The sequence below is a fragment of the Schistocerca americana genome, chromosome 10 (genome assembly GCF_021461395.2).
Source record: "Schistocerca americana isolate TAMUIC-IGC-003095 chromosome 10, iqSchAmer2.1, whole genome shotgun sequence".
NCBI lineage: Eukaryota > Metazoa > Arthropoda > Insecta > Orthoptera > Acrididae > Schistocerca > Schistocerca americana.
Genome location: NC_060128.1, coordinates 43,712,157 through 43,722,447, shown reverse-complemented (window position 1 = coordinate 43,722,447; position 10,291 = coordinate 43,712,157).

Here is a 10,291-nt window from a genome sequence, read left to right as displayed (position 1 = left end):
AATGTAACACTGGACACACAGGAGTGGTTCAAATCATAGAAAGTGAGAGTGTCAGTCCTCTTGTACTTAAGTCGGCATTGTGCCTTTTGTATTAAATTCGGATGCAATTTATGTGTTCCATCGTCAATAAGAGGGTCCAAGGTATACAGAAAACCCGAAGTGAGGCATCGGAATCTAAAACTGGACTCACAGGAGAGGTTCAAATCATTGGAAGTGAGAGTGTCAGTCCTCATGTACTTAATTCGGCATTGTGCCTTTTGTATTAAATTCGGATGCAATTTCTGTGTTTCATCGTCAATAAGAAGGGCCAAGGGATACAGTAAACCTGAAGTGAAGCATCGGAATCTAAAACAGGACTCACAGAAGAGGTTCAAATCATAGAAACTGAGAGTGTCAGTCCTCTTGTACTTAAGCCGGCATTGTGCCTTTTGTATTAAATTCGGATGCAATTTCTGTGTTTCATCGTCAATAAGAAGGTCCAAGGTATACAGTAAACCTGAAGTGAAGCATCGGAATCTTAAACTGGACTCACAGGAGAGGTTCAAATAATGGAAAGTTAGAGTGTCAGTCCTCTTGTACTAAAGTCGGGATTGTGCCTTTTGCATTAATTTTCAATGCAATTTCAGTGTTTCATCGTCAATAAGAAGGTCCAAGGGATATAGTAAACCTGAAGTGAAGCTTCGGAATCTAAAACTGTACTCACAGGAGAGGTTCAACTTATAGAAAGTGAGAGTGGCAGCCCCCTTGTACTAAAGTCGGCATTGTGGCTTTTGTATTAAATTCGGTGGCAATTTCTTTGTTTCATCAACATTAAGAAGGTCCAAGGTATACAGTAAACCTGAAGTGAAGCATCGTAATCTAAAACTGGACTCACAGGAGAGGTTCCAATCATAGAAATTTAGAGTGTCAGTCCTCTTTTACTTAAGTCGGCATTGTGCCTTTTGTATTAAATTCGGATGCAATTTCTGTGTTTCATCGTCAATAAGATGGTCCAAGAGATACAGCAAACCTCAAGTGAAGCATCGGAATCTCAAACTGGACTCACAGGAGTGGTTCAAATCATAGAAAGTGAGAGTGTTAGTCCTCTTGTACTTAAGTCGGCATTGTGCCTTTTGTATTAAATTTGGATGCAATTTCTGTGTTTCATCGTCAATAAGAAGGTCCAAGGTATACAGTAAACCTGAAGTGAAGCATCGGCATCTAAAACTGGACTCACAGGAAAGTTTCGAAACATAGAAAGTGAGAGTGTCAGTCCTCATGTACTTATGTCGGCATTGTGCCTTTTGTATTAAATTCGGACGCAATTTCTGCGTTTCATCGTCAATAAGAAGGTCCAAGGGATACAGTAAACCTGAAGTGAAGCATCGGAATCTTAAACTGGACTCACAGGAGAGATTCAAATCATAGAAAATGAGAGTGTCAGTCCTCTTGAACTTAAGTCAGCATCGTGCCTTTTGTTTAAAATTCGGGTGCAATTTCTGTGTTTCATCGTCAATAGGAAGGTCCAAGGTATACAGTAAACCTGAAGTGAAGCAACGTAATCTAAAACTGGACTCAGAGGAGGTGTTCAAATTGTAGACAGTGATAGTGTCAGTCCTCTTCTGCTTAAGTCGGCATTGTTCCTTTTGTATTAAATTCGGATTCAATTTCTGTGTTTCATCGTCAATAAGAAGGTCCAAGGGGTACACTAAACCTGAAGTGAAGCATCGGAATCTATAACAGGACTCACAGGAGAGGTTAATATCAAAGAAAGTGAGAGTGTAAGCCCTCTTGTACTTAAGTCGGCGTTGTGCCTTTTGTATTTAATTCGGATGCAATTTCTGTGTTTCATCGTCAATAAGAAGGTCCAGGGTATACAGTAAAGCTGAAGTGAAGCATCGGAACCTTAAACTGGACTCACAGGAGAGGTTCAAATCATAGAAGGTTAGAGTGTCAGTCCTCTTGTACTTAAGTCGGCATTGTGCCTTATGTATTAATTTTCGATGCAATTTCTGTGTTTCATCGTCAATAAGAAGGTCCAAGGTATACAGTAAACCTGAAGTGAAGCATCGGAAACTAAAACTGAACTCAGAGGAGAGGTTCAAATCATAGAAAGTTAGAGTGTCAGTCCTCTTGTACTTTAGTCGGCATTGTGCCCTTTAGTATTAAATTCGGATGCAATTACTGTGCTACATCGTCAGTAAGAAGGTCTAAGGGATACAGTAAACCTGAAGTGAAGCATCGGAATCTAAAACTGAACACACAGGAGCGGTTCAAATCATAGATTGTCAGAGTGTCAGTCCTCATGTACTTAAGTCGGCATTGAGCCTTTTGTATTAAATTCGGATGCAATTTCTGTGTTTCATCATCAATAAGAAGGTCCAAGGTATACAGTAAACCTGAAGTGAAGCATCGTAATCTAAAACTGGACTCACAGGAGAGGTTCCAGTCATAGAAATTTAGAGTGTCAGTCCTCTTGTACTTAAGTCGGCTTTGTGCCTCCTGTATTAAATTCGGATGCAATTTCTGTGCTTCATCGTCAATAAGAAGGTCCAAGGTATACGGTAAACCTGAAGTGAAGCATCGTAATCTAAAACTGGACTCACAGGAGAGGTTCCAATCATAGAATGTTAGAGTGTCAGTCCTCATGTACTTAAATCGGCATTGTGCCTTTTGTATTAAATTCGGATGCAATTTCTATGTATCATCGTCAATAAGAAGATCCAAGGTATACAGTAAACCTGAAGTGAATCATCAGAATCTAAAACTGGACTCACAGGAGAGGTTCAAATCATAAAAAGTGAGAGTGTCAGTCCATTTGTACTTAAGTCGGCATTGTGCTTTTTGTATTAAATTCGGATGCAATTTCTGTGTTCCAACGTCAATTAGAAGGTCCAAGGGATACAGTAAACCTGAAGTGAAGCATCGGAATCTAAAACTGGACTTACAGGAGAGGTTCAAATCATAGAAAGTGAGAGTGTCAGTCCACTTGTACTTAAGTCGGCATTGTGCCTTTTGTATTATATTCGGATGCAATTTCTGTGTTTCATCGTCAATGAGAAGGTCCAAGTGATATAGTAAACCTGAAGTGAAGCATCGGAATCTAAAACTGGACTCACAGGAGAGGTTCCAATCATAGAAAGTTAGAGTGTCAGTCCTCTTGTACTTAAGTTGGCTTTGTGCCTCTTGTATTAAATTCGGATGCAATTTCTGTGCTTCAACGTCAATAAGAAGGTCCAAGGTATACGGTAAACCTGAAGTGAAGCATCGTAATATAAAACTGGACCCACAGGAGAGGTTACAATCATAGAAAATTAGAGTGTCAGTCCTCTTGTACTTATGTCGGCATTGTGCCTTTTCTATTACATTCGGATGCAATTTCTGTGTTTCATCGTCAATAAGAAGGTCCAAGGTATACAGTAAACCTGACGTGAATCATCAGAATCTAAAACTGGACTCACAGGAGAGGTTCAAATCATAAAAAGTGAGAGTGTCAGTCCATTTGTACTTAAGTCGGCATTGTGCTTTTTGTATTAAATTCGGATGCAATTTCTGTGTTTAATCGTCAATAAGAAGGTCTAGGGTATACATTAAACATGAAGTGAAGCATCGTAATCTTAAACTGGGCTCACAGGAGAGGTTCAAATCATAGAAAGTGAGAGTGTCAGTCCTCTTGTACTTAAGTCGGCATTGTGCCTTTTGTATTAAATTCGGATGCAATTTCTGTGTTTCAGCGTCAATAAGAAAGTCCAAGGTATACAGTAAACCTGAAGTGAAGCATCGGAATCTAACATTGGACTCACAGGAGTGGTTCCAATCATAGAAAGTTAGAGTGTCAGTCCTCTTGTACATAAGTCGGCATTGTGCCTTTTGTATTAAATTCGGATGCAATTTCTGTGTTTCATCGTCAATAAGGAGGTCCAAGGGATACAGTAAACCTGAAGTGAAGCATCGGAATCTGAAACTGGACTCACAGGAGAGGTTCATATCATAGAAAGTTAGAGTGTCAGTCCTCTTGTACTTAAGTCGTCATTTTGCCTTTTGTATTAAATTGGGATGCAATTTCTGTGTTTCATCGTCAATAAGAAGGGCCAAGATATTCAGTAAACCTGAAGTGAAGCATTGGAATCCAAAACTGAACTCACAGGAGAGGTTCAAATCATAGAAAATTAGAGTGTCGGTCCTCTTGTACTTAAGTCGGCATTGTGCCTTTTGTATTAAATTTGGATGCAATTTCAGTATGTCATCGTCAATAAGAAGCCCAAGTGATACAGTAAACCTGAAGTGAAGCATCGGAATCAAATACTGGACTAACAGGAGAGGTTCAAATCATAGAAAGTGAGAGTGTCAGTCCTCATGTACGTAAGTCGGCATTGTGCCTTTGTATTAAAATCGGATGCATTTTCTGTGTTTCATCGTCAATAAGAAGAACCATGGGATACAGTAAACCTGAAGTGAAGCATCGGAATCGAAAACTGGACTCACAGGAGAGGTTCATATCATAGAAAGATAGAGTGCAGTCCTCTTGTACTTAAGTCGGCATTCTGCCTTTAGTATTAAATTCGGATGCAATTTCTGTGTTTCATCGTCAATAAGAAGGTCCAAGGTATACGGTAAACCTGAAGTGAAGCATCGTGATATAAAACTGGACTCACAGGAGAGGTTCCAATCATGGAAATTTAGAGTGTCAGTCCTCTTGTACTTAAGTCGGCTTTGTGCCTCTTGTATTAAATTCAGATGCAATTTCTGTGCTTCATCGTCAATAAGAAGGTCCAAGGTATACGGTAAACCTGAAGTGAAGCATCGTAATCTAAAACTGGACTCACAGGAGAGGTTCCAATCATAGAATGTTAGAGTGTCAGTCCTCTTGTACTTAAATCGGCATTGTGCCTTTTGTATTACATTCGGATGCAATTTCTATGTATCATCGTCAATAAGAAGATCCAAGGTATACAGTAAACCTGAAGTGAATCATCAGAATCTAAAACTGGACTCACAGGAGAGGTTCAAATCATAAAAAGTGAGAGTGTCAGTCCATTTGTACTTTAGTCGGCATTGTGCTTTTTGTATTAAATTCGGATGCAATTTCTGTGTTCCAACGTCAATTAGAAGGTCCAAGGGATACAGTAAACCTGAAGTGAAGCATCGGAATCTAAAACTGGACTTACAGGAGAGGTTCAAATCATAGAAAGTGAGAGTGTCAGTCCACTTGTACTTAAGTCGGCATTGTGCCTTTTGTATTATATTCGGATGCAATTTCTGTGTTTCATCGTTAATGAGAAGGTCCAAGGGATATAGTAAACCTGAAGTGAAGCATCGGAATCTAAAACTGGACTCACAGGAGAGGTTCCAATCATAGAAAGTTAGAGTGTCAGTCCTCTTGTACTTAAGTTGGCTTTGTGCCTCTTGTATTAAATTCGGATGCAATTTCTGTGCTTCATCGTCAATAAGAAGGTCCAAGGTATACGGTAAACCTGAAGTGAAGCATCGTAATATAAAACTGGACTCACAGGAGAGGTTCCAATCATAGAAAATTAGAGTGTCAGTCCTCTTGTACTTAAGTCGGCATTGTGCCTTTTCTATTACATTCGGATGCAATTTCTGTGTTTCATCGTCAATAAGAAGGTCCAAGGTATACAGTAAACCTGAAGTGAATCATCAGAATCTGAAACTGGACTCACAGGAGAGGTTCAAATCATAAAAAGTGAGAGTGTCAGTCCATTTGTACTTAAGTCGGCATTGTGCTTTTTGTATTAAATTCGGATGCAATTTCTGTGTTCCAACGTCAATTAGAAGGTCCAAGGGATACAGTAAACCTGAAGTGAAGCATCGGAATCTAAAACTGGACTTACAGGAGAGGTTCAAATCACAGAAAGTGAGAGTGTCAGTCCTCTTGTACTTAAGTCGGCATTGTGCCTTTTGTATTATATTCGGATGCAATTTCTGTGTTTCATCGTCAATAAGAAGGTCCAAGGTATACAGTAAATCTGAAGTGAAGCATCGGAATCTAAAACTGGACTCACAGGACTGGTTGAAATCATAGAAAGTGAGAGTGTCAGTCCGCTTGTACAAAAGTCGGCATTGTGCCTTTTGTATTAAATTCGGATGCAATTTCTGTGTTTCATCGTCAATAAGAAAGTCCAAGGTATACAGTAAACCTGAAGTGAAGCATCGGAATCTAACATTGGACTCACAGGAGTGGTTCCAATCATAGATAGTTAGAGTGTCAGTCCTCTTGTACTTAAGTCGGCATTGTGCCTTTTGTATTAAATTCGGATGCAATTTCTGTGTTTCATCGTCAATAAGGAGGTCCAAGGGATACAGTAAACCTGAAGTGAAGCATCGGAAGCTGAAACTGGACTCACAGGAGAGGTTCATATCATAGAAAGTTAGAGTGTCAGTCCTCTTGTACTTAAGTCGTCATTTTGCCTTTTGTATTAAATTGGGATGCAATTTCTGCGTTTCATCGTCAATAAGAAGGGCCAAAATATTCAGTAAACCTGAAGTGAAGCATTGGAATCCAAAACTGAACTCACAGGAGAGGTTCAAATCATAGAATGTTAGAGTGTCGGTCCTCTTGTACTTAAGTCGGCATTGTGCCTTTTGTATTAAATTTGGATTCAATTTCAGTGTGTCATCGTCAATAAGAAGCCCAAGTGATACAGTAAACCTGAAGTGAAGCATCGGAATCAAATACTGGACTAACAGGAGAGGTTCAAATCATAGAAAGTGAGAGTGTCAGTCCTCATGTACGTAAGTCGGCATTGTGCCTTTGTATTAAAATCGGATGCATTTTCTGTGTTTCATCGTCAATAAGAAGAACCATGGGATACAGTAAACCTGAAGTGAAGCATCGGAATCGAAAACTGGACTCACAGGAGAGGTTCATATCATAGAAAGATAGAGTGCAGTCCTCTTGTACTTAAGTCGGCATTCTGCCTTTAGTATTAAATTCGGATGCAATTTCTGTGTTTCATCGTCAATAAGAAGGTCCAAGGTATACAGTAAACCTTAAGTGAAGCATCGGAATCTAAAACTGAACTCACAGGAGAGGTTCAAATCATAGAAATTTAGAGTGTCAGTCCTCTTGTACTTAAGTCGGCATTGTGCCTTTTGTATTAAATTCGGGTGCAATTTCTGTGTTTCATCGTCAATAAGAAGGTCCAAGGGATAGAGTAAACCTGAAGTGAAGCATCGGAATCTAAAACTAGACTCACAGGAGAGGTTCAAATCATAGAAAGTGAGAGTGTCAGTCCTCTTGTACTTAAGTCGGCATTGTGCCTTTTGTACTAAATTCGGATGCAATTTCTGTGTTTCATCGTCAATAAGGAGGTCGAAGGTATACAGTAAACCTGAAGTGAAGCATCGGAATCTAAAACTGAACTCACAGAAGAGGTTCAATCATAGAAAGTTAGAGTATCAGTCCTTTTGTACTTAAGTCGGCATTGTGCCCTTTGTATTAAATTCGGTTGCAATATCTGTGTTTCATCGTCAATAAGAAGGTCCAAGGTATACAGTAAACCTGAAGTGAGCATCGGAATCTAAAACTGGACTCACAGGAGAGGCTCCACTCATAGAAAGTTGGAGTGTCATTTCTCTTGTACTTAAGTCGGCATTGTGCCTTTTGTATTAAATTCGGATGCAATTTCTGTGTTTCATCGTCAATAAGAAGGTCCAAGGGATACAGTAAACCTGAAGTGAAGCATCGGAATCTAAAACTGGGCTCACAGGAGATTTTCAAATCATAGAAACTGAGAGTGTCAGTCCTATTTTACTTAAGTCGGCATTGTGGCTTTTGTATTAAATTCGGATGCAATTTCTGTGTTTCATCTTCAATAAGAAGGTCTAGGGTATACATTAAACCTGAAGTGAAGCATCGTAATCTTAAACTGGACTCACAGGAGAGGTTCAAATCATAGAAAGTGAGAGTGTCAGTCCTCTTTTACTTAAGTCGGCATTGTGCCTTTTGTATTACTTTTCGATGCAATTTCTGTGCTTCATCGTCAATAAGAAGGTCCAAGGTATACGGTAAACCTGAAGTGAAGCATCGTAATCTAAAACTGGACTCACAGGAGAGGTTCAAATCATAAAAATGAGAGTGTCAGTCCATTTGTACTTAAGTCGGCATTGTGCATTTTGTATTAAATTCGGATGCAATTTCTGTGTTCCAACGTCAATTAGAAGGTCCAAGGGATACAGTAAACCTGAAGTGAAGCATCGGAATCTAAAACTGGACTTACAGGAGTGGTTCAAATCATAGAAAGTGAGAGTGTCAGTCCACTTGTACTTAAGTCGGCATTGTGCCTTTTGTATTATATTCGGATGCAATTTCTGTGTTTCATCGTCAATGAGAAGGTCCAAGGGATATAGTAAACCTGAAGTGAGGCATCGGAATCTAAAACTGGTCTCACAGGAGAGGTTCCAATCATTGAAAAATAGAGTGTCAGTCCTCATGTACTTAAGTCGGCTTTGTGCCTCTTGTATTAAATTCGGATGCAATTTCTGTGTTTAATCGTCAATAAGAAGGTCTAGGGTATACATTAAACATGAAGTGAAGCATCGTAATCTTAAACTAGGCTCACAGGAGAGGTTCAAATCATAGAAAGTGAGAGTGTCAGTCCTCTTGTACTTAAGTCAGCATCGTGCCTTTTGTATTAAATTCGGATGCAATTTCTGTGTTTCATCGTCAATAAGAAAGTCCAAGGTATACAGTAAACCTGAAGTGAAGCATCGGAATCTAACACTGGAATCACAGGTGTGGTTCCAATCACAGAAAGTTAGAGTGTCAGTACTCTTGTACTTAAGTCTGCATTGTGCCTTTTGTATTAAATTCGGATGCAATTTCTGGGTTTCATCGTCAATAAGGAGGTCCAAGGGATACAGTAAACCTGAAGTGAAGCATCGGAATCTGAAACTGGACTCACAGGAGAGGTTCACATCATAGAAAGTTAGAGTGTCAGTCCTCTTGTACCTAAGTCGTCATTTTGCCTTTTGTATTAAATTCGGATGCAATTTCTGCGTTTCATCGTCAATAAGAAGGGCCAAGATATTCAGTAAACCTGAAGTGAAGCATCGGAATCCAAAACTGAACTCACAGGAGAGGTTCAAATCATAGAAAATTAGAGTGTCGGTCATCTTGTACTTAAGTCGGCATTCTGCCTTTAGTATTAAATTCGGCTGCAATTTCTGTGTTTCATCGTCAATAAGAAGGTCCAAGGTATACAGTAAACCTTAAGTGAAGCATCGGAATCTAAAACTGAACTCACAGGAGAGGTTCAAATCATAGAAAGTTAGAGTGTCAGTCCTCTTGTACTTAAGTCGGCATTGTGCCTTATGTATTAAATTCGGGTGCAATTTCTGTGTTTCATCGTCAATGAGAAGGTCCAAGGGATATAGTAAACCTGAAGTGAGGCATCGGAATCTAAAACTGGTCTCACAGGAGAGGTTCCCATCATAGAAAGTTAGAGTGTCAGTCCTCTTGTACTTAAGTCGGCTTTGTCCCTCTTGTATTAAATTCGGATGCAATTTCTGTGTTTAATCGTCACTAAGAAGGTCTAGGGTATACATTAAACATGAAGTGAAGCATCGTAATCTTAAACTGGGCTCACAGGAGAGGTTCAAATCATAGAAAGTTAGAGTGTCAGTCCTCATGTACGTAAGTCGGCATTGTGCCTTTTGTATTAAATTCGGATGCAATTTCTTTGTTTCATCGTCAATAAGAAGGTCCAAGGTATACAGTAAACCTAAAGAGATGCATCGTAATCTAAAACTGGACTCACAGGAGAGGTTCGAATCATAGACAGTTCGAGTGTCAATCCTCTTGTACTTTAGTCGGCGTTGTGCCTTTTGTATTAAACTCGGATGCATTTTCTGTGTTTCATCGTCAATAAGAAGAACCATGGGATACAGTAAACTTGAAGTGAAGCATCGGAATCGAAAACTGGACTCACAGGAGAGGTTCATATCATAGAAAGGTAGAGTGTCAGTCCTCTTGTACTTAAGTCGGCATTCTGCCTTTAGTATTAAATTCGGATGCAATTTCTGTGTTTCATCGTCAATAAGAAGGTCCAAGGTATACAGTAAACCTTAAGTGAAGCATCGGAATCTAAAACTGAACTCACAGGAGAGGTTCAAATCATAGAAAGTTAGAGTGTCAGTCCTCTTGTACTTAAGTCGGCATTGTGCCTTTTGTATTAAATTCGGGTGCAATTTCTGTGTTTCATCGTCAATGAGAAAGTCCAAGGGATACAGTAAACCTGAAGTGAAGCATCGGAATCTAAAACTAGACTCAGAGGAGAGGTTCAAGCCATAG